The 26,417-nt window shown below is 35.5% G+C and overlaps 1 long non-coding RNA gene across 1 annotated transcript; it reads left to right on the forward strand.

Moving 5' to 3' along the window:
• Positions 1-23,230: 23,230 nt before the first annotated feature.
• On the forward strand, positions 23,231-23,760 carry LOC108037778. The gene is made up of 2 exons (XR_001768903.1): positions 23,231-23,320; positions 23,385-23,760. It is a non-coding gene; the product is annotated as an uncharacterized LOC108037778 (long non-coding RNA).
• Positions 23,761-26,417: the final 2,657 nt, after the last annotated feature.

The following is a 26,417-nucleotide window of genomic DNA, read 5'->3' on the forward strand; positions in this document are numbered from 1 at the left end:
TTTAGAATCCATAGAAGGCTCTTTAGCACATAGACACAGAGAGGCACAAGTCGCAGGACTACGGTGACCCACTTCCACCACGGACGACTCCAGCAGCATTCCTCCAGGACCATGACTTTATTTCTGGAGTACTTAAACCGGAAGGATACCAAGCCGATGCATCTGGCGAAGAAAAACATGCCGCGCAGAATTTTAGCCGTTACTTTAGGTACACTCATGGTAGGAATATCGGACTCGACCGTTTGATTTTGAACTACTTTTGGATTTAATAAGAATTTCAATGCTTCGATATATTGAAAACTTAACATTTGAACGATCTTTGGTCCCATTGCCACTGATAAATGTGGTTTATGTGCATCATTACTCAGCTGTCAAACAGATACTATTCATATAATGTAAAAATTCCCTTGGTCGGACTCCCATTATTGTTTTTGTCATTATACCCTTGTAGAGGGTATTATAATTTTCTGTTTATCAAAAGATTCCTTTAAGATAGAGTAAATATTTACTTAATCAGTTTTGTCAAAATCGGACAACAATATCATATTGCTGCTATAGAAATGCAGTGCAAAATCGACATAGCCTCATTGTTTTAAGTAATATAGGCATAGAAATCGAAATAGTCGTATATAAACTTCGGCTTGCGAAGTTTGCGTCCTTTCTTGTTGTTAATTAGATTAAGTACCTTTGTATTTTTGTTGAAAATTTAAGAGTTAACATTTTTCTAAAATCTTCTTTCCAGACTTGACAAGCAGAGCACATTGTAAAACTAAATAAATACAATGAAATAATATTCTTAAGTGATTAAAATTGCTAAAAAGGATGAGCAATAACTTCTTTAGTATTTAAATACAATTTTTGAAGTACTCATTTTTCACTCACTAGAATTAGATTTAAAATTTGTCGGTTTAGTAGTACTGAGGCTCATAGTTTAGTATTCTCTTTAGTATTAATGAAGTACATGTTAAACTATATAAGTATCCATTTCAAACTATATTGTATCACACTTATACTTTTATCCGAGCAATCTGTTGTTATAAAGTAGTTTTATTGTCTTTAAACTAATTTCACTTGATCAAAGATTCATAGAAATAATGTATGAAACCAACAATTTTGATTATTACAAAAGTTGAAAACTTTATTAATACTGAGTCTGTAAAAAATATAACATTAATATTTTTTTGAATCAAAAGAATTGTTAATGCAATAGTTTATGGTGAAAATTTCAAAATTGTCTCCGCTTTTTTAAAACAACAAATCGATACACCCTTGTTCACTTTAATGATTCACTTTTAGGTTTTAGATCTAGCTTAAGAAGGTTTATAACTCGACTAATGGTTCTGAAATTGGATCGAAGCTTTTTCTTAAACTGATCCAGCGAAACCTTAAAAATATGGTTATTTTTATACCCTTGCAGAGGGTATTATAATTTTGGTCAAAAGTGTGCAACGCAGTGAAGGACACATCTCCGACCCTATAAACTATATATAGGGTCAAAAAAGCGGACAATCCGACCTGACAAATTTCATAAGGATCGGCCGACTATATCCTATAGCTGCCATATAACTGAACGATTGGAAATGCCATAACTTTGGTGTTTGTTAAGTTAGGAAGTTGGGATTTTCTATGAGTTTTATTTTTGGCCAATCAATTCGACCTACCACACTTCATAAGAATCGGCCGACTATATCGTATAGCCGATAATTTTTGAGAATATAATTTACAGAGTATTCTGCAAGTGTATATCAACTTCGGCTCCGCCCGAAGTTACCTTTCCTTTCTTGTTAAAATTTAGTCTGCAAAAAATTTAACATTAATATTTTTTTGGTGAAAAATTACAGCTTACAGCGTCTTTAATTACTCAACTTATTTTGGAAACCACAACAAATTAAGCCCTTCACTAAGCCTGCACAAGAATGTGAGATATTTTGAAAACCAATCAAGCTAAACCATAAAATCGCTTATTTGTATTTGTTATTTTATGTTATATACATGAAGTTATTTGAAATTATACATTTATTTAAAATCGAAGTTAAACTAGATATTACAAAATAATTGTTCTTATGTAAAATATATATTAAAATTTTGCCTAGACAATCGTGAAAATACGTAAATATATTTTTTACCATTTTAGAAAATGTTTCTTAATCAAAACAATTGGCATTACTTCATGCGTTGCTGCATAATTATTTGTATAATAAAAACCAGGTAGTTCACTACTCCAGCAAAAATAAAAAGAAAAAGTTCGTTGGAAACATCGAAAAGAAGCAAAGGACGAACTCTTAACTGTTTAAGATTTAGATGTGTCGCAAATACTTCCACCTATGGCCAAAAATAGTGTCATTAGTTGCTATAGAACACAATAATGGTTCTCTTACCGTTCGATTCCAATCCTTTAGCTCGGATGCAAAGAAAAGCTCTGTAGTCAGATTCTGAATGCATCTAAACTGATTCACCGATTCTTGAATAACAAAACATAAAAAAAGTACTTCAATTACAATTCTAACTAAGCCTAGCCACTGCCAAAAGTTTATAAACTTCGATTCCATAATCGTTTGGTAAGAGATAGGGATTATTAAAAAGAGTTCATTGACCAGACTTAAAAATAGGTGAACGTTAGTCAATTTCTGCATTGATTTGATCACATCCGAAATCTCCCTAAAAAGCATCATAATATTTTTTAACCTTCCAAGGGCTTTAGATTTTGGTTTAACTGTAAAGACCTTATTTGGGGATCGGAGCTCCAAACGAAGAAGTTGCTGCACTTCGGAACATAGAACACCCAAGCTAAAGTACCAAACTGTACTGATTCGCAGCATCATTTTACATGCTAATGTTATATAAGAAGTTAAACTGCATAATAAAAAATACTTTAAGTTGGGGACCCATTCAAATGATTTTAACAAAAGGAGTATTTCTAAAAAATGACATCCGATGAAGAAGAGAACCAGTACGAATTCTTGTCCGCCCCAATATCTATTTTCTTTTTTGAACCTCAGCAACCTTACTCGATGGAAGAGTTCAAGATATCGGTTTACCAACTTAAAGATCTCTGGGCCATGGAATATCTGCAGAATTATCATCGATAAGTAGCTTGGTATCACAAGTACAAGGTGAAATAAAAGCATAATGTTGCCAATCTTTTTCGCACTAAGTACCCATAAAGAGCACGATATTACATTGAAACAGAGAGGCACAAGTCGCAGCAGTAAGATGAACCACTTCCACCATGAACGACTCCAGCGGCTTTCCTCCAGGACCATGACTTTATTCCTCGAGTTCTTCAGTCGGAAGGATACCAAGCCAATGCATCTGGCGATGGAAAACAAGCCGCACAGAATTTTAGCCGTAACATTGGGTACACTCATCATAGGAATGTTGGACTCGACCGTTTGACTTTGAATTACGTTTGGACTTAATAAGAATTCCAATTCTCCTTTTATTGGCAACTTAACTTTTGAACGATCTTTGGTACCATTGCCACTGACAAATATGGTTAATATGCATCATTACTCAGCTGTCAAACAGATATTATTATTCCCTTGGGCAGACTTTGCATTATTGTTTTTGTCATTTTTAATTAATTTATGACAATTTTTTATTTGCAATTTAAGAGTTGGCAGACTACAGTGTAAACCTAAATTAGCCCCAAAGCTTTATGTAGTATTCATGTAAAGCTATGTTGGTTTTATACTATATTGAATCAGACTAAGCTTCACTAAATTAGTGATTCTGGGAATTAATGTATAAAACCAACTATTTTAATGTTTCTAACAGTTGAAAAGTGTATTGAGACTGAGTCTGCTAAAAACCGATAAATATTTGTTATTTGTTATTTTATGGATGTGCATTTTAAATTGACGATATATTTTAAAATAAAGATGTACAAACAGTAATCGCAAACATTATCAAAATCATTAGGTTACTCTATATGTTATATCCATGAAGTTGAAATTGCGGAATATAAACCCATAATCAAAGTAAAGTATATCTTACATTTATTTACAATAGAACTTAACATTAAAAAGAATTATTCTTAAGTACAATTTAATACGGACATTAGCCAAGACAATAGTTAAAATGCGATTATATGATATGATTTTCACTTTAGAAAATGTTAATTAATCATCATTACTTGATGCGTTGCTGCATAATTATTTGTATTATAAAAACCAAAAAGTTTACTACTCCAGCAAAAATTAAAAGGAAAAGTTCATTGGAGACATCGAAGAGAAGTAAAGGTCGAACTCTTAACTGGTGTAGGTTTAAATGTGTCACGAATACTTCCACCTATGGCCAAAAATAGTGTCATTAGTTGCTATGGAACACAATAATAAATTCTCTTACCGTTTGGTTCCAATCCTTCAGCTCGGAGGTAAAGAAAAGCTCTAAAGTAAGATCCTGAATGCATCTAAACTGATTAACCGATTCTTGAATAACGGAACATACAATAAGCACATCAAGAATAATTCTGACCAAGGCTAGCCACTGCCAAAAGTTCATGAACCTTGATTCCAAAGTTGATTGGTAAGAAATCGCGACAATTAAAAAGAGTTCGTTGGCCAGACTTAAAAATAGATAAACATTAGTCAAGTTCTGCAATGATTTGACAACATACGAAATTTCCTTAATAAGAATCATAGTATTTTTTTTCCTATCAAGGGCTTTAAATTTTGGTTTAATTGAAAAGACCTTCATTGGGAATCGAAGGTCGAAACAAAGAAGTTGTTTCACTTCTGAATAGAGAAATCCTAAGCTAAGGTACCAAACAAAACTAATTCGCATCATCATTTTACATGCAAAAGTTGTATAAGACATACAGCCAACCAAATACTCGAAATTCGGGACCCATTCAAAATATTTAAAAAGACCCCAAACTTCTAAAATATTGAATCCGATTAAGAAGATAACCAGGAAAAAATGTCGCCCGCCACCAAATCCATTTTCTTTCTTGAACCTCAAGGACCTCACTCGATGCAAGAGTTCAAGATATTGGTTTACTAACTTAACAATCTCTGGGCCATGGAATATCTGCAGAATTGTCATCGATAAGTAGCTCAGTATCACAAGCAAAAGGTGAATTGTAAGCATAATGTTGCCTACTTTTTTTCTTTTTAGTGGCCATTCAAGGGACGCTAGCACATGGAAACAAAGAGGCACAAGTCGCAGGACTACGGTGAACAACTTCCCCCATGAACGACTCCAGCAGCTTTCCTCCATAACCATGACTTTATTCCTCGAGTTCTTAAACCGGAAGGATACCAAGCCAATGCATCTGGCGATGAAAAACATTCCGCGCAGAATTTTCGCCGTTACTTTGGGTACACTCATCGTAGGAATATCGGACTCGACTATCTTTGAACTACGTTTGGATTGAATTAGAATTTTAATTCCCCAATTTTGATGGAAACTTAACTTTTCAACGATCTTTGGTTCCATTGCTACTGACAAATATGGTTTATATTCATCATTACTCAGCTGTCAAACAGATACTATTCATATAAGGTAAAAATTCTCTTAGGCGACTGCATTTTATTGTTTTTGTCATTTATAATTTTTATACCCACGAGAATAAGATAAAAACTTTCCCGGCTTAGTCGTACTGACCCTCGTATTTTATTAAACACTTAATATAATAACTTTTATATAATGTAGTATGATATGTTTACTACCATAGTTTAAATTGTATACTACATATCATACATTTAATACTATATTAATCAGTGATTCACGGAAATACTTTAAGAAGCCAACAATATTAATTTTTTTTAAAGAATACAATTTTATTAAGACTGAGTCTGCAAAAAATTTGACATTTACTTTTTTTAATCAAAACAATTGTTAATGCAATAGATTTTAGTGAAAATTTAAAATATTTCAAACATTTGTCCGCTTTTACAGTCTCAAAGCTTTTTCGGAGACTGATCCATCGAAAACATAAAAATATAGTAATTTGAATTTGTCATTATGGTTAATTTGGTGTATTATAAATATTTACCAAAAAATGGATTTCACTAAATAATTTTACCAAATATATGCTATATCCGTGAAGTCCAAATTGCACAATAGAAAGCCGTTATCTACGTATCTTTATTTATTTAAAATCGAAGTTAACATAGTCATTAATAAAGAATTCTTAATAAGTACAATATAAAATTAAAATTTGCCAAGACAATAAAATTACTTCATGCGTTGCTGTATAATAAGTTGTATTATAAAATCCATATAGTTTCCTACTCCAGTGAAATTAGTCATTAAAAAATAATTGTTCTTAAGTACACTTTAAAATGATAATAAAGAAAATGTTATTATATATATTTCTTTTTCACTTTGGAAAATCTTAAGTAATCAAAACATTTATCATTACTTGATGTGTTCCTGCATAATTATTTGTATTATAAAAACCAGATAGTTTACTACTCCAGCAAAAACCGAAAGAAAAAGCTTATTGGAGACATCGAAAAGCAGTAAAGGACGAACTCTTAACTGGTTGAGGTTTAGATGTGTCACGAATACTTCCACCTAGGGCCAAAAATAATGTCATTAGTTGCTATGGAACACAATAATAAGTTATCTTACCGTTTGGTTCCAATCCTTCAGGTCGGCGGCAAAAAAAAACCCTACAGTGAGATCCTGAATGCATCTAAACTGATTAACCGATTCTTGAATAACGAAACATAAAATAAGCACGTCAAGAATAACTCTGACAAACGGTAGCCACTGCCAAAAATTTATGAACTTCGATTCGATAATCGATTGGTAAGAGACCGCGACTATTAAAAAGAGTTCGTTGACCAGACTTAAAAATAGGTGAACATTAGTTAAGTCCTGAAATGATTTTATCACATAAGAAATCTCCCTAAAAAGAATCATAGTATTTTTTAACCTTCCAAGGGCTTTAGATTTTGGTTTAACTGTAAAGACCTTCATTTGGGAACGAAAAAGTTGCTGCACTTCGGAATAGAGAAATCCCAAGCTAAGGTACCAAACTGTACTGATTCGCATAATCATTTTGCAAGCAAAAGTTGTATAAGAAATAGAGCTGCCAGAAACCAAATACTCCAAATTGGGGGCCCATTCAAAATATTTAAACATACCCAGAATGTCTATGAAATGACATCCGATTAAGAAGAGAACCAGTACGAATTCTCGTCCGCCCCCAAATCCATTTTCTTTCTTGAGCCTCGAGGACTTCACTCGATGGATGAGTTCAAGATATCGGTTTACCAACTCGACAACCTCTGGTCCATAGAAAATCCGCAGAATTATCATCGTTAAGTAGCTCAGTATCACAAGCACAATGTGAATTGAAAGCATAATGTTGCCTATTTTTTTTGTTTTTAGTATCCATAGACAGCTTGATAGCACAGTAAGACAGAGAGGCACAAGTCGCAGGACTATGGTGCACCACTTCCACCACGAACGACTCCAGCCGCTTTCCTCCAGGACCGTGACTTTATTCCTCGAGTTCTTAAATCGGAAGGATACCAAACCAGTGCATCTGGCGAAGAAAAACTGGCCTCGCCAAATTTTCGCCGTTCCTTTTTGTATTCTCATGGTGTGAATATCGGACTCGACTGTCTTTGAACTAAGTTTGGATTGAATAAGAATTTTAATTCCCCAATTTTGATGGAAACTTATCTTTTGAACGATCTTTGGTCCCATTGCCACTGACAAATATGGTTAATATGCATCATTACTCAGCTGTCAAACAGATACTTTTCACATAAGGTACCAACTCCCTTGGTCGGACTCCCATTATTGTTTTTGTCATTTTTAATTAAATTATTTACCTTTGTATTTTTGTTGGCAATTTAAGAGTTGACACTTTTGTTACATTTTCCAGACTTGCTAGTCATAATAACTTAATAACTTCGATAGTATTGTTGTTTTCACCGAATCGGTGATTCACCAAACAATGTATGTTAATTTGTCTCAAATTAGACAATTTTATTAGGATCAAAAGAATTGCTAATGCAAATGGTAAATTTTTTTTAATATTTCAATCATTTAATCACAACAAATCGACTACCCCCTAGTGAACTTTTATGAATATAACGTTTTTTGGTTGCAGATCAAGCTTAATAAGGTTTATTTATTGGCTAAGTGTTGTGAATTTCGATCGGAGCTTTTTCTTAAACCGATCCAGTTGTCATTCTATGATTAAATTTGGTTTATTTTAAATTAAAGATTACAATACAAAAAAATATTGTATATTTAATCAAATATTTACAAATAAAGCAATTTTACCAAACAGTTGTACTCATCTTTTTCCCTTTTATCGCAAACATCATTAAAATCATAATTCATTTAGCCAAACAGATTTTACCATTAATGTTATATCTATAAAGTAAAAATTCCAGAATAAAAACCGATAATCAACATAAAGGGATTAGTTATATTTATTGTAAATCGAAGTTAACATAGTTTCAGTAAGGAATTGTTCTTGAGTACAATATAAGAGGAAAATTTGCAAGGACAATAGAAGAACCTGAGCATATATATATTTTTACCATTTTAAGAAATGTTTTATTTAATGAAAACAATTGTTATTACTTTATGTGTTGCTGCATTATTATTTGTGTTATAAAAACCAGATAGTTTACTACTGCTGCAAAAATATAAAGAAAAAGCTTGTTGGAGACATCGAAAAGCAGTAAAGGACAAACTTTTAACTGGTTAAGGTTTATATGTGTCAGGAATACTTCCACCTATGGCCAAAGATAGTGTCATTAGTTTCTATAAAACACAATAATGGTTCTCTTACCGTTTGATTCCAATCCTTCAGCCTGGCGGCAAAGAAAAGCTCTACAGTGAGATCTTGAATGCATCTAAACTGATTAACCGATTCTTGAATAACGAAACATAAAATAAGTACGTCAAGAATAACTCTGGCAAAGGCTAGCCACTGCCAAAAGTTTATGAACTTCGATTCGATAATCGATTGGTAAGAGAAAGCGACTATTAAAAAAAGTTCGTTGACCAAACTTAAAAATAGGTGAACATTAGTTAAGTCCTGGAATGATTTCATCACATACGAAATCTCCTTAAAAAGAACCAGAGTATTTTTTAACCTTTCAAGGGCTTTAGATTTTGGTTCAACTGTAAAGACCTTTTTTTGGGATCGGAGATCGAAACGAAGAAGTTGCTGCACTTCTGAATAGAGAAATCCCAAGCTAAGGTACCAAACTGTACCGATTCGCATCACAATTTTACATGCAAAAGTTGTATAAGAAACACAGCTGCAAGAAACCAAATACCCGAAACTTGGGACCCATTCAAAATATTTAAACACACACAAAATGTCTATGAAATGACATCCGATTAAGACGAGAACCAGTACTAAATCTCGTCCGCCCCCAAATCCATTTTCTTTCTTGAACCTCAAGGACTTCACTCGATAGATAAGTTCAAGATATCGGTTTACCAACTTGACAAGATCTGGGCCATGGAAAAGCTGCAGAATGATCATCGATAAGTAGGTCGGTATCACAAGTACATGGTGAATTAAATGCGTAATGTTGCCTAACTTTAGTACCCATAGACAGCTCATTAAGATACTGACACAAAGAGGCACAAGTCGCAGCAGTAAGATGAACCACTTCCACCACGAACGACTCCAGCAGCTTTCCTCCAGGACCTTTACTTTATTCCTCGAGTTCCGAAACCGAAATGACACCAAGCCAATGCATCTGGCGATGGAAAACAAGCCGCTCAGAATTTTAGCAGTTACTTTGGGTGCACTCATCGTAGGAATAACGAACTCGACCGTCTGACTTTGAACTACTTTTGGATTTAATAAGAATTCCAATTCTTCGATATATTAGAAACTTAACTTTTGAACGATCTTTGCTTCCATTGCCACTGACAAATATGGTTAATATTCATCATTACTCAGCTGTCAAACAGATTGCATTCATATAAGGTAAAAATTCCAATTGACGCACTCCACATTATTGTTATTGTCATTTTTAATTAATTGATTTACCTTTGTATTATTTTTGCAATTTAAGAGTTTACAGTTTTCTTACATTTTCCAGACTAGCTAAGCAGACTACAGTGTAAATCTAAATAAAGCCAAAAAAAATTTAATAAAATAACTTAAATATTGTTACATTATTAAGAATATCTACATAGGATTATCAACAACTTAATAACTTCGATAGTATCTTAAAAAGAAAATTTCAAAGTTGTAATTTTTATACTCACGAATTAAGTTTTCTCGGATTTGTCGTACTGACACTTCTAGTTTAATGAAATACCATATTAGCGGTACGTAATATACATGTTAAACTAAATTATGGCTTCAATAAATTGTTAATAGTTTATGAAACTAACTATTTTGACTTTTAAAAAGTTTAAAATTTTATTAAAATGGAGTCTGCCAAAAAATTAAACATTAATATAATCAAAAGAATTGTTAATCCAACATTCAATGGTGAAAAATTAAAATTCTTACCGCTTCTTTAATTACTCAACTTATTATACCCTTGCAGAGGGTATTATAATTTTGGTCAAAAGTGTGCAACGCAGTGAAGGAGACATCTCCGACCCTATAAAGTATATATATTCTTGATCAGGATCACCTCCTGAGTTGATATAGCCATGTCCGTCTGTCCGTCTGTCCGTCTGTCCGTCCGTCTGTCCGTCTGTCCGTCTGTCCGTCTGTCCGTCTGTCTGTTTCTACGCAAACTAGTCTCTCAGTTTTAAAGCTATCGGATTGAAACTTTGCACACACCCTTCTTTCCTTTGCACGCAGTATATAAGTCGGAACGGCCGGGATCGGCCGACTATATCCTATAGCTGCCATATAACTGATTGATCGGAAATGCCATAACTTTCGTGTTTGTAAAGTTAGGAAGTTGGGATTTTCTATGGGTTTTATATTTGGCCAATCAATCCGACCTACCAAATTTCATAAGGATCGGCCGACTATATCCTATAGCTGCCATATAACTGATTGATCGGAAATGCCATAACTTTGGTGTTTGTAAAGTTAGAAAGTTAGGATTTTCTATGGGTTTTATATTTGGCCAATCAATCCGACCCACCAAATTTCATAAGGATCGGCCGACTATATCCTATAGCTGCCATATAACTGATTGATCGGAAATGCCATAACTTTGGTGTTTGTTAAGTTAGGAAGTTGGGATTTTCTATGGATTTTATTTTTGGCCAATCAATCCGACCTATCAAATTTCATAAGGATCGGCCGACTATATCCTATAGCTGCCATATAACTGAACGATTGGAAATGCCATAACTTTGTTGTTGTTAAAGTTAGGAAGTTCGGATTTTTTATGAGTATTAAGAATGCATCATATGAATAATTTTGGAGAATATAATTTACAGAGTATTCTGCAAGGGTATATCAACTTCGGCTCCGCCCGAAGTTAGCTTTCCTTTCTTGTTATACCCTTGCAGAGGGTATTATAATTTCAGTCAAAAGTTTGCAACGCAGTGAAGGAGACATTTCCGACCCTATAAAGTATATATATTCTTGATCAGGATCACCTCCTGAGTTGATATAGCCATGTCCGTCTGTCCGTCTGTCCGTCTGTCCGTCCGTCTGTCCGTCTGTCCGTCTGTCCGTCTGTCCGTCCGTCCGTCCGTTTCTACGCAAACTAGTCCCTCAGTTTTAAAGATATCTGCTTGAAACTTTCCCAAAAGTTGTCTTTCTATTGCAGGTAGTATATAAGTCGGAACGAGCCGGATCGGCCGACTATATCCTATAGCTGCCATATAACTGAACGATCGGAAAGGCCATAACTTTGGTATTTTTAAAGTTAGGAAGTTAGGATTTTTTATGGGTTTTATATTTGGCCAACCAATCCGACGTACCAAATTTCATAAGGATCGGTCGACTATATCCTATAGCTGCCATATAACTGATTGATCGGAAATGCCATAACTTTGGTGTTTGTAAAGTTAGGAAGTTGAAAATTTCTATGGGTTTTATTTTTGGCCAATCAATCCGACCTTTTAAGTTTCATAAGGATCGGCCGACTATATCCTATAGCTGCCATATAACTGAACGATTGGAAATGCCATTACTTTGTGTTTTTAACGTTAGGAAGTTGGGATTTTTTATGAGTATTAAGAATGCATCATATGAATAATTTTGAAGAATATAATTTACAGAATATTCTGCAAGGGTATTTCAACTTCGGCTCCGCCCGAAGTTAGCTTTCCTTTCTTGTTTTTAATTAAATTAAATTAAGCCCCCCTAGTGCACTTTTAAGAATGTGAGCTATTTTGAAAACCAATCCAGCGAAACCATTGAAATTATACATTTATTTAAAATCGAAGTTAAACTAGTTATTACAAATTAATTGTTCTTATGTAAAATATATATTGAAATTTTGCCTAGACAATCGTGAAACTACGTAAATATATATTTTACCTTTTTTGAATATGTTTTTTGATCAAAACAATTGACATTACTTCATGTGTTGCTGCATAATTATTTGTATGATAAAAACCAGGTAGTTCACTACTCCAGCAAAAATAAAAAGAAAAAGTTCGTTGGAAATATCGAAAAGAAGCAAAGGACGAACTCTTAACTGGTTAAGGTTTAGATGTGTCACAAATACTTCCACCTATAACCAAAAATAGTGTCATTAGTTGCTATGGAACACAATATTAAGTTCTTTTACCGTTTGATTCCAATCCTTCAGCTCGGAGGTAAAGAAAAGCTCAACAGTGAGATCCTGAATGCATCTAAACTGATTGACTGATTCTTGAATAACTAAACATACAATAAGCACATCAAGAATAATTCTGACCAAGGCTAGCCACTGCCAAAAGTTCATGAACTTTGATTCAATAATTGATTGGTAAGAAATCGCGACTATTAAGAAGATTTCGTTGGCCAGGCTTAAAAATAAATAAACATTAGTCAAGTTCTGCAATGATTTGACAACATACGAAATTTCCTTAATAAGAATCATAGTATTTTTTTTCCTTCCAAGGGCTTTAAATTTTGGTTTAATTGAAAAGACCTTCATTGGGGATCGAAGGTCGAAACAAAGAAGTTGTTTCACTTCTGAATAGAGAAATCCTAAGCTAAGGTACCAAACAAAACTAATTCGCATCATCATTTTACATGCAAAAGTTATATAAGACATACAGCCAACCAAATACTCGAAATTCGGGACCCATTCAAAATATTTAAAAAGACCCCAAACTTCTAAAATATTAAATCCGATTAAGACGAGAACCAGTAGTAAATCTCGTCCGCCCCCAAATCCATTTTCTTTCTTGAACCTCAAGGACCTCACTCGATGCAAGAGTTCAAGATATCGGTTTACCAACTTAACAACCTCTGGGCCATGGAAAATCTGCAGAATTGTCATCGATAAGTAGCTCAGTATCAAAAGCACAATGTGAATTGAAAGCATAATGTTGCCTATTTTTTTTGTTTGTAGTATCCATAGACAGCTTGTTAGCACAGTAAGACAGAGAGGCACAAGTCGCAGGACTATGGTGCACCACTTCCACCACGAACGACTCCAGCCGCTTTCCTCCAGGACCGTGACTTTATTCCTCGAGTTCTTAAATCGGAAGGATACCAAGCCAATGCATCTGGCGAAGAAAAACAGGCCTCGCCAAATTTTCGCCGTTACTTTTTGTACACTCATCGTGTGAATATCGGACTCGACTGTCTTTGAACTATGTTTGGATTGAATAATTTGATGGAAACTTAACTTTTGAACGATCTTTGGTCCCATTACCGGTGATAAATATGGTTAATATGCTTCATTACTCAGCTGTCAAACAGATACTATTCATATAAGGTACCAACTTCCTTGGTCGGACTCCCATTATTGTTTTTGTCATTTTTAATTAAATTATTTACCTTTGTATTTTTGTTGGCAATTTAAGAGTTGACACTTTTGTTACATTTTCCAGACTTGCTAGTCATAATAACTTAATAACTTCGATAGTATTGTTGTTTTCACCGAATCGGTGATTCACCAAACAATGTATGTTAATTTGTCTCAAATTAGACAATTTTATTAGGATCAAAAGAATTGCTAATGCAAATGGTAAATTTTTTTTAATATTTCAATCATTTAATCACAACAAATCGACTACCCCCTAGTGAACTTTTATGAATATAACGTTTTTTGGTTGCAGATCAAGCTTAATAAGGTTTATTTATTGGCTAAGTGTTGTGAATTTTGATCAAAGCTTTTCCTTAAACCGATCCAGTTGTCATTCTATGATTAAATTTGGTTTATTTTAAATTAAAGATTACAATACAAAACAAGAGAGAACGCTATAGTCGAGTGCCTCGACTATTAGATAGCCGTTCCTCAGCTAATTAACTTAATATAAATATGCTATTGTATTGCGCCCTCTACCCCAAGACATTGGTACCACGGGCCATGAAAGGTGGAAATGTAGGCGTCAGCCAGGCTTAAGCGTTTAATGGGTTTTTTGGGCGTTAGAGGGGGCGTGGCAAACTTTTATTATGCCAATCGATAGGTATTGACGAAACAAATACATATTAATTAAAATTTTCATAATAGCATCAAAACTGTGGCCACTGCTTGTTGCTTGTGGGCGTCAGAGGGGGCGTGGCACCATTTTGAAACAAACTTGCGCTGCGTAGGAACTCCTAAAATCTACATGCAAAATGCCAATCTTCTAGCTTTTATAGTTTCCGAGATCTCAGCGTTCATACGGACAGACAGACAGACGGACAGACATGGCTAGATCGACTCGGCTAGTGATCCTGAACAAGAATATATATACTTTATAGGGTCGGAAACGCTTCCTTTTACCTGTTACATACTTTTGCACGAATACAATATACCCTTTTACTCTACGAGTAACGGGTATAAATATGTATTTAACCAAATATTTACAAATAAAGCAATTTTGCCAAACAGTTGTACTCATCTTTTTCCGCACAGTATACTTTGCGTACTCTTATCCCTTTTATCGCAAACATTATCAAAATCATAATTCATTAAGCCAAACAGATTTTACCCTTAATGTTATTTCCATGAAGTAAACATTCCAGAATAAAAACCGATAATCAACATAAAGTGATTAGTTATATTTATTGTAAATCGAAGTTAACATAGTTTCGGTAAGGAATTGTTCTTGAGTACAATATAAGAGGAAAATTTGCAAATGCAATAGAGCAACTGAGCGTATATATATTTTCACCATTTTACAAAATGTTAATTAATGAAAACAATTGTTATTACTTTATGTGTTGCTGCATTATTATTTGTGTTATAAAAACCAGATAGTTTACTACTCCAGCAAAAATCGAAAGAAAAAGCTTATTGGAGACATCGAAAAGCAGTAAAGGACAAACTTTTAACTGGTTAAGGTTTAGATGTGTCACGAACATTTCTACCTATGACCATTAATATTGTCATTAGATGCATATAATATATATATATAAGTTCTCTTACCGTTTGGTTCCAATCCTTTAGCTCGGCGGCAAAAAAAAGCTCTATAGTGAGATATTTAATGCATCTAAACCGATTAACCGATTCTTGAAAAACGAAACATAAAATAAATACATCAAGAATAACTCTGACAAAGGCTAGCCACTGCCAAAAGTCTATGAACTTCGATTCCATAATCGATTGGTAGGAGATCGTGACTATTAAAAAGAGATCGTTGACCAGACTTAAAAATAGGTGTACATCAGTTAAGTTTTGAAATGATTTGATCACATACGAAATCTCCCTAAAAAAAATCATGTTGTTTTTTATCCTTCCAAGGGACTTAGATTTTGGTTTAACCCTAAAGACCTTTATTTGGGATCGGAGCTCGAAACGAAGATGTTGCTGAACTTCGGAATAGAGAAATCCCAAGCTCTGGTACCAAACTGCACTGATTCGCATCATCATTTTACATGCAACAGTTGTATAAGAAATACAGCTGCAAGAAACAAAATACATCAAGCTGGGGTCCCACTTAGAATCTGAAGACAGAACCAGAATTTCTATTAAATGACAGCCGACAAAGATGAGAACCAGTACTAATTCTCGTCCGCCACCAAATCCAATTTCCTTTCTGAAGCTCAAGGACCTCAATCGATGGAAGAGTTCAATATATCGGTTTACCAACTTAACGATCTCTGGGCCATGGAATATCTCCAGAATGATCATCGATAGGTAGGTCGGTATTATAAGTACAAGGTGTATTAAAATCGTTATGTTGCCTAACTTTAGTACCCATAGCAAGCTCATTAAGACAGTGACACAGAGAGGCACAAGTCGCAGGACTACGGTGAACCACTTCCACCATGAACAACTCCAGCAGCTTTCCTCCAGGACCATGACGTTATTCCTCGAGTTCTTAAGCCGGAAGGATACCAAGCCAATGCATCTGGCGATGGAAAACAAGCCGCGCAGAATTTTAGCCGTTACTTTGGGTACACCCATCGATGAATTATTTTACTTGACTGTTTGACTTTGAACAACGTTTGGATTGAATAAGAATTTCATTTCTCCAATTTATTAGTTTCTAAACTTAACTCTTGAACGATCTTTCGTCCCTTTGTCACTGACAAGTGAGGGTGGTATGCATTATAACTCAGTTGTCAAACAGATACCATTCATTTGAGGGAAAACTCCCTTGGGCGGACTCCACATTATTGTTTTTGTCCTTTTTAATTAAATTATTTACATTATTTAAAGAGCTGACAGACTGCAGTGTGAACCTAAATTAGGCATGGCTTATACTGCATTCCTTGAAAATTCCCATTAATTTGAATATTGTTTATGCTTGACGACCGCTGCCAGACAGCTGTCCGGTCCAGAGGCGTCAAGTGGTTATCACTGGTCGCCGTTGCAGCTACTATATATTCACCTGATCCATCGATCAGCTGTTCGCGACGCGAATCGACGCCGGAACCCAATCGGAGCAGCGCCGAGGTGCTGACCACAACCAGTCGCTCTAATATGCAATTTGAATAAATGATTTATAATGAAAACACTTTAGCCGCGCGTCGTCTGCGTATACGTAATGTGGAGTGGAGTGAAGTGGAGTGGAGGACTGCTCGGTAATTGATATATGGCGCTAATTGCGCTCGACGCCCATTTGTGGTCCAGTCCAGCTTTATCAGCGTCGTCTGAGGAATCCTGGGTTACTGCAGCGGCTATGTGGCAGTAGCCACGGTAACTACCAAAGCCATGGCCATGTCGCGACGGTGTCAGCTGCGAGCCAGCGCCGCTTATTAACTAATTAAAGCTGCATATTTCTTGAGATCTGAAAATTGATTTGCATTTCCAATTGCCCCTGCAATCGCTTAACCGCAATCATCAGCGGTGAGCGAAATTCTGGCCATCGAAGAAATCACGTTTTCAAAAGATGTGTTAAGGAATATATTTGAGATTGGTCAAACCTTTTGTCATTAAAACACTATCAATATTTCTATGTATGAGAAAGTATACTTTCAAATTGTAAAGTTCATTTTTAATCTGTTTATCGTTTTATTTTAGTACATAAATAATTTATTCACTTAAATATTAAGAATTTACAATTACCATCTTATCATTTCTAATTATAATGTAAACACTGGTTTTCTGTTCAGAATTTGTATTAGTTGGTGGAATGAATAAGAATGTAAATTAAAACAAATAAACGAAATGGAAACCTCCTCACCTGGTTGATGACCGAGTTAAGATCCTGTCCCTGTCCGCAATTAGCCCCAAATGCGTCCGAATCGGAGGAAAAGCAATCGAAGCATTGCCACCCACCCACCAGGCAATTGATGGGTAATTATAATTATCGGCTTAGGGTCCGGCCAGCGCGTCATCGGCGGTCGCTCACGTATGCAAAACTTTTCATGACGAAAGTCCAGTCGGACAAAGTTCAGTGACCGGGCCAAAAATTAAATCTGCGCTGCCTGCGAGGAGCCAAAATTAAAACCGAAACGGATTTTCATTCACCGTCTGTAAAAATAAATGCGAAACTTTTACAAATTCGTATTTTTGTTATTATTAATTGAAGTTAACAGCTCTGCCCGCCGCACTCTCTTCAATTGTCCAAAAGCTGAGTCTCAAGCGCACAGTGTATTATAATTAATTATTAATGGAAATTATATCTGGTTTTCTACACATTTTTTATTTTGAATGTTTTGTTATTGAGTTAGGGTTCTTATAAATAATTATACAATTTTGAAGAATAAATTTCATATTAAAAACATTTTGGGCTAACAAATTATCTGCTTAAAGCTTTTAAAATTAAGTATAGAACTGATTGTATACATATCTGTTAGTAAGAAAGTATTATGAACTATTACAAAATGTATATGTATATTTTACTGGCTACAGACTTGGTTTTATTAGTTTATTAAAAGCAATTAAGACCAGGAAGGCAGAAAGGCTTTTGAAATATGATTATTTTGAAAATATCTACCTAGACAACTAACATTTTTGAAATATGAATATTATTTATAGAAAGTTAACACTATATGAAGGCGAACATGTTTAATTACAATGCAGTGAGTTATTGTTTAATAATAAATATTTTAATTATATTTTCTACGTCCAATTAAATGGGATTTGATACACTGTGCACCGCGGTCGCGCCCCTCGTAAACTTTGAAACCGGCCCGGCTACGATGTTTTTGTTGCTGCTTAAAAGCGCAAACGCCGGCAGCGAAGGTTCGATTTCACTTTCGCACGCTGTCCCCTCCCCCTTTCGACCACCCCCTGCACCACCCCCGCGGCCAAGGAGCGGGCGCATCTGGGGTGTCATGTTTTCAGCTCTTTACGAGCGATCGCCGCTCTCACCTGCTTTCTTCCAAACGGACCTCGCGTGCTTTCGCTCTCCGATCTTCAATCTCCGATCCGTTGAATCGATGCGATCGCTCCAAGAGAAATTTTTATGATCGATTTGGCGGCATTTTCCACCGGCTTCGACCAGTCCATTCTTTTCGATCCTAAAGGTGATCCACGATCTGTCTCACAGAAATCTTTCAACTCCCAATTACATCTCTTAAAACACTGAAAGACAAAAATAAGTTGTTTTATGACCCATTTATTAGAAAATCAATGACCCAGCAATATGACAATTTAATTTTTAAATATTCTTAAGTGCAGAAGTTTAAAGTATTAAGTGCCAATTTTTATGGATAGGCAACCACTTATGGAAAACAAAAATTTGTAAACATAGAATTTATTGTCTAAAACCTGGTAATATTTGTAACATTATTGTTAAATAAAAATTATTTTAGTGGAGACCAAAATTCACTTCTTTTAAAGTGATTCCTCGTTCTAATTGACTATTTTTGTATAATGCTATCAGGGACAATTATTTATTATATAAAGGGACCTTACAAGTTTTATACAAAGGTGGGTTAAAGGTGGGTATACTCATTTATAAATATATGTTATACATTTTTTATTTGAGGCTGATTTATTTCGAAGTGTTTATAAATTTGAAAAGTGTAGTAAGCCTACAGTATATATGTGTCAGCAGTCCAGGGAAAATGAAAAGCGAATACAAAAGCAAACATCATGCCAAATCTTCCTGCATTACACAAACGCGGAAGATTTTCCTCGTACTTGCACATTTCATGGATTTTCCAGAGCTCAACCTGCATTTTCATGGCATTTCCATTGATGTTTTCCAGCTTTTTGGTCTGGGTATGTGTATGTGTGTGTGTTAGCATGCGAAACTAGCAGTTAAATTAGCAGTTTTTGCCGCTGCCTAAGCTACAATTTTACACTGCGACTCTTTTCGGTTTTTTCTGGGTTTCTTTGGTCTCGGTTTCGCTTTTCGGTTTCTTGCCTTTTCTTTTTATTTTCCTCTTTGCAATTTATAATTGAGTTGCAATTTGGCAGGCAACTATTTGTGGAATGCAGAGGGGACGCGGGGGCGGCGTTTTTCGCGGAACTTGCATGCGTATTAGTCATCAACTGACTGGGGAAAAAAACATGAAAAATTATGGCATTGGTATAAATATTTGGGAACAAAATGGAGGATTAACCCTAAAAGTGTCCCAGTTTAGTGATCAGAAATAAATATCTTAAGTGGTGATGATTTATTCAACTTAAACTTTAATTATTTAAACTTCAGAAAAATAATGTAATAAATATAGGGGTAATAACTACTTTATATTTCACAGAACAACGAAAAATGCAATAAAAATCACTAAACATAAGACTAAAGTAAGACAAACCCTTCCAGATTTCAAGGGTTAAACAGGAGTATGTATTAATATGCCATTTATAGCCTAAACAGAAGACACAACCCCCGATATTACACACAAACAGCCAAAAAAAAAACGTGGCACGATCAAAAGGAGGCACAAATCAAAACGCAGAATCAGAATCCCGAGCAAAAAGCTTAAAACTCGAATTCTGAAATCTGTGAAAATGTTGCCGCACGCGATCGAGAGATTCGCATTTCATTTTATTTCATTTCGATTCATTGATACCGGGCCAGAAAAACAGGAACAAAAAAGGAACGGCCCAGTTCCAAATTAAATAATACGAGCTCTCTGTTCCCTTGCTCCTTATTATTATTATATTGTATTCCACCCTTTTTTTGGTGCTGCGTTTTTTGTGTGTATGCCATTTTCTTAGGAATTCCTGGCAGCCTCATCCGCATCCCATGTCGCACGATCAATCAGAATTTCAGTCTTCACTGCTCTGATTTCGATCTGAATTTGGATCTGGATAGGTATCGGAATCGGGCCATGTTGCGTTCACTTTCCTTTATTAAGGCAGCTGAATCCTTTTTTTGGGGCGGCACGTGCCTAGAACTGCCGATTTCTTCACTTTCCTTGGATCTTTATATTCCCTGCATTCACTTTTTACCCTTTTTACATTTCTGCTCTTCAATTGACACGCCCTCAAGTCACTTTAACGCCAGGCGGACATACATTTCATTAAATTAATTGAAGTAATTTCCAAAATGTTGTGATATACAACTTCCTTAACAAAATATTTCTTTTTATAAGAAATGAATTTGTATTTTGACTCACTATCACTCACTATTTATCATTGTCAATGTGCTTAAGCCAATGAAATAGAAATAAATAAATAAAAATAACTAATTAGATTTGTTCAAATTAAAAAGTTAGAAAAGAGAAAATTCTCTATTATTAAAAATACGATTTAAATTTGTCGATTCTTTTGCTGAAAATAATTTCATATTCTTGTGGATTATGTGGAAATATGTTATTGTTTAAACAAAGGTGCCGCAATATCAATCTTTTAGCTTCTACTTTGATCTAGATCTCGTTGAACTGCGTTTCACTTTTCTTTTTTAAGGGATCAGCTGCCAGTTTTAGGGGGCGGCACGTGCTTTCTTCACTTTCGTCGGCTACTCGGGTTACCTTGACTCACCTTTTACCCCTTCTGCCCTTTCTCCACCTTCAGCCCTTAGATGCCACGCCCATAGTCATTAGGGCGCACACTTAAGACAGGCGGATATTGATTTCGCTGGGTTGACTGGCACTATTCAGCGCTTTCCAGCAGATGATGACATCTGTGTGTGCCCATTGTGTTTCACTTTTCATCAAACTTATATTAATAAGTTGCGCGAGGGGCCATAATTAAAGCGAATTTGATATTTCCGGCCGGAGGAAAGGCATTTGGTTCACTGAACCCAATAAAAATCCTTGAACTCTCGTCGCCAGACGAAATAAAAATATTTGTATACATATGTATTGCCAATAATCTATTTCAAACAAAGACCATGGCAAATATCAGAAAAAAAAACTAAGTTAGAGCAGCGTCTGCTGCCCTTTTGGCGGCACCCTCACAAAATTATTGACCAGAGTTCCATCCATCCCGAGCTCAAAAAAAAAGCAGAGTTCCACACAGAGAAAAATAAACACAAAGTTATATTTTAATAAAGATTTGTAACCTACATGTGGCGTAATAAATAACTAACTCTTATTTAAATAGGTAAAAGTTTATAAATATTTATCATAATTTAAACTGTTTAATTAGCAACTAATATCTTTAAAGTGGGTGTTTCAAAAATTCTGAAGATAGTTAAGGTATTTAATGGTAGACTGAAACATATTTTATATATTGACATTAAATTTTTTGATATATATTAATGTTTTCCCTACGATTTGTTAGGGGCTAAGACTGACACAGATTTTTTCTGCCTGCTGAAAAAGAACAAGCAGTCCGACTTTGAGTTGGACTTGTCCGTCTCATCGGATGGAAGATGCTACCCAAATATTTCTGCTAGAAGGGAGAGGACTTCTGTGCGGCATGTCGACGGTGTTTTTTGCTTCTGCTGGCCGACCCTCCGCACACACATATTTCATTCTAATCAACATGCTGCAAAACATATAATTCGAATTTTTGATATTTCGCCCGACCATTTTGCCGAGAAAATTGCATTTAAACGCCTATTATGCGCTTTTTATTTGCAACCCATACTTTTCTGGACGAATGCTCGGGCTGAGTCAGTCATGCACAAATACAAATCATTGTATAAGCATATACTTTGGCCAAGGTACACTATGTGAAAGTGGTTCCATTGGGGGACTGGTAGCCATGTCAACTAGCTGGCTTCCTGCTTTTTGGGAGTTAATTAACCGAAATCGTAAAATCGTTAGCAAATAAAATAAATTGCGCTCAATTACACGAGTGACAACCAAGGCGCAATCGAGACGCTGGTGATTGACCTCTTTCAATGCGACATTCTTGGCTCGATTCGGCTGGGAAACAACACGGCTCTTCGGTCAGATAATGAACTTTATATACACTTGCATATATACCCGTTCAGCCCCGGCTATGCGCCATGCACTTAATCAAAAAGTACGACAAAATCAAGAGTAAACAAAACTGCAGCGCAGAACTCGACTTGAGAACCGGCAGCGATTCGAACTTCACCCGGGTGCAATGAACACATGATCCGGCCGAAAACAAAAATTTAAATCTCATTCCGTCATATTATGTGTTACCATGCACTGCAAAATAGTGGTCTTTCATTGTAATATGAAACAAAGTTATTTTGTTTTAAAATATTATGGATTTGGCTGAAAATGTAAAGGAAAATGTTTAAGGATTTAAAACACTTGCAGATTTAGTTACAAACTAGATTAAGGATTTTTAGGAGAAAGATGGCTGAACCACCAATCATAGTTGTTAAGAATTTGTTGGATTAGTGATATAGTTATAGTTACGGTTATAGTTGGGCAAACATTTTAAGTTTTATAACCAAAACAATATATAAAGCAACCTTTGCTTTGTGTGTCAAACCCATATACCTCAATGAATTCGGTTTTGTATCATTCTCGTTTGTTTTTTCGGTCTGAACACATCTAAATTTGTTGTGTAGTCTCCAATTATTTTTTTTCGTTCGGTTCAAAGTTAGTAAAATATATGATTATAAAATTTCTATAAATAGTTACATTTTTGTTTTTCTGTTTTTAGAACTTTTTACGGATTCATCATGTGCTGTGGACCTTGTGGACCTTGCTGCGGATCCTGCTGCGGTCCTTGCGGATCCTGCTGTGGTCCTTGCGGCGGAGGATGTGGACCCTGCTTTGGACCCAATGTCTGCGGACCTTGCTACGCATGTGGACCCTGTGGCGGCTGCTACTGTGGATATCCTTGCTGCTAGGCCAGCTGATTGGGGAATTTCCAGAGGGTTTGGCTAGTGTATGCAAATCTAAGTAATAACCCAAAAACAGGATGCCTTACAAATACCTCCTGTCCATCACAAATACTGCTAAGCTTTCATCTCATATCCGTGAGCCACCAAAGAAGTAATTTGAGACCAACATTAAATATGAAGTTTAACTTCTAATTGTAGTTATTTTATTTATGGAAGTAAGGGACAGTAAATATGGTATGCTTTATTTTTCGATTGTCTTGCATTGCACAATGTGTGTATACTTCGACCCCCCATAGAATTGGTTTCTATTCTAGTTGATCAAATATTTACCTGTATTAATGTTTATTGTAACGATTGCTTCACAAATTTTTGTATTTTTATCGATTGTGTTCCATTGCACAATGTGTGTATATTTACGACCCCCCCAAAAGAGATGATCAGTTGTCAATTCTTGGGCAATTTGCATACCCAAAACAATCAAGCTCAGCTGTATTAAGAGCTGAAATTCAGATGTCTAAAGCGACCCGATTAAGAATCGATCGCAGACTTCTAATGCGATGTGGTTGACCTTGACGTTTAGCTGAGAGTTTATTGTCCTTTCAATAGAACACGCTAAATAAAGCTCATTTTAGCAGTACATACATATTTAACCCACACAGCCGTGCATGTTTTTATACATTATTTTTTTTGTTTTTATTTTATGTATATTTACTGCACTAATTCTGCGACGAACTAGTTTCGACACAGCAGATTCCGATTCCGATTCCTGAATTCCGGGCTATATTAAACAACAGCGAGGCGAAAAAAGTCAACAAAGTGCATATAAAAAATGTATTTAAATTTACCCGACTGCCGGTTCCAGTTGCGAATCCCCCTGGAGCCTTTGTCCCCTTTTGGCCACATTATTCCCAACCAATCCGAACCCATCATCAGCTGACTGGATCTACGCGCGCGCCTTGTTAATTGCATCTCCGTTTGTGAGACTTTATGCAAATTAAACAAGTTGTTCGCTGCCAAAATATTGCTGGTCGCGTTGATTTGCTGCTGCTGTATTTGCTTTTAATTATTTATTTGCATTTCTGTGTGCTGTGTGGGACTTAGTAGTCAGTGTAAGTAGTTTGGCTAGTCGAGGCGTTTTGTTTTGCCTGGTCAAAGTAAAGCGAAAAAACTAAATATAAACCCAAACTTAAACAAAACATGTTTCATGTTTTTTGGGCGTTTGCCGCTTGGGGATTTTTCTATGTATGCTCGCTTGCTGTTATTATTGATTAGCTAAATTACTGATAATTAGTTTGACTTTGAACTTGATTTAGAGCTTGTTTGAAGCCGAATCAGCAAATGTGTCAATAGTCGGCAGTTTGGGGGTTCATCGATTGGCGATCGGTGCAAAGAACGAAGCCCACTATCACGTGTTGGGCATAAAATGTCAGTTTTGGAACTATACTCAGTCAATCAAACAAGATTTAGGTTCATTAGCTTCTGTCAAGTCAATTCGGGGTAAAACATTCGCGTTAAATAAACGTTGTAGTCATTTGTGTCAATCCTTCCACTTTACTCCTGTCCCTTAAACTATTTGCCTTTTGGAAAAACGAAAATCTGTTTAAATATAATTAGTAATTCTAGTGTAAGCTTACAATATACGAATATTTGTTTTAAATTGTATTGTTTTAAGAATAAATTAATATCGAAATAATAATAATAAAAATCAATTTAGGTGGCATTTAAAATGTAAATTAACGAGGAAACCGCCCTTCAAATCCTATTTTATTAATAATTCAACTACAGCTATCACTTAAATTTATGAAAATGAATATAAGAGATGTACAATCACCCTAATCTCCTGCTCTTGTTATCCAATTTCCAGCCTCTTTTTTCTGTGGGTAACTGGCACTGAGTTCCTCATTCATGCCCTAATTACAGACCAGTGGATCAGTTCGGAGCATTTCATGATCATGACTAAGGTCAGATTCATAAAAAAACCGCATAAACTAGACCCAATTTAGTTGACAAACACACACGAAAAACGGTGCGCGAAGAAATTAAAAGCGAAATGGAATTGTTTGTGCAAAAGCCGCCAATTCGAAGGTGAGGGGCTGCCAAGTGTTGGGGGTGCCGCATTTGCATAGACATTTGCACGTCGAGGTTTGTGGTTTTGGGTGTCCAGAGGCGTATCGGGTGGATGATGGAGGCCCCCTACACGGTGGGAAATATGAAAAGATTTCAAATTTAATCTTACACAGAGCTTTAAAAAATGTTGTTGCTTAATTTGAAATAGTTAAAAATTAGACCCACTTAAAAATTCATAAGAACCAAGGCTTTGAGATATCTTTTGTTAAAAAAAACATTTTGCATAAGTTAGTTTTAATAAATTAAAAGGCTATTTATTATATTGTATTTTAATATGGAAACCTATAAAATGTTATCAAGATTTTCTTTAATAGGAGAGTGTCAGAAAATGTATGTGACCTAAAAATAAGATCTAAATCAGATCATTTAGTTTGTCACAAACCAAGATTATAGATTTTTTCTGCGTGTATTAGATAGCGAGTGAGGCGCTTCCATTTTCAAGGGTTCGCCTTGTCTGGCGGCTCGTATTAGCCGCTTCCACATTGAACTTGAGCTCTCTCTACAACTCCCGGGGCGGCGGTGCATAATCCAAGACAATCCAATCAGGTTCTGGGCGATTGTTGTTGCCGGATCTGGTGCAGTTGCGCATAAATCATGCGCGTCCGATGATATCACGTGTTATAATTAGACCGATGCCTTTTCACTTTCCACCGGGCGGGCCAAAACCAAGCTCAAATATCCGCATCCGCATCTAAGGCAACTGTCCGGGTGACAGCTGAAAA

The sequence above is a fragment of the Drosophila rhopaloa genome, unplaced genomic scaffold (genome assembly GCF_018152115.1).
Source record: "Drosophila rhopaloa isolate 14029-0021.01 unplaced genomic scaffold, ASM1815211v1 contig_167, whole genome shotgun sequence".
NCBI lineage: Eukaryota > Metazoa > Arthropoda > Insecta > Diptera > Drosophilidae > Drosophila > Drosophila rhopaloa.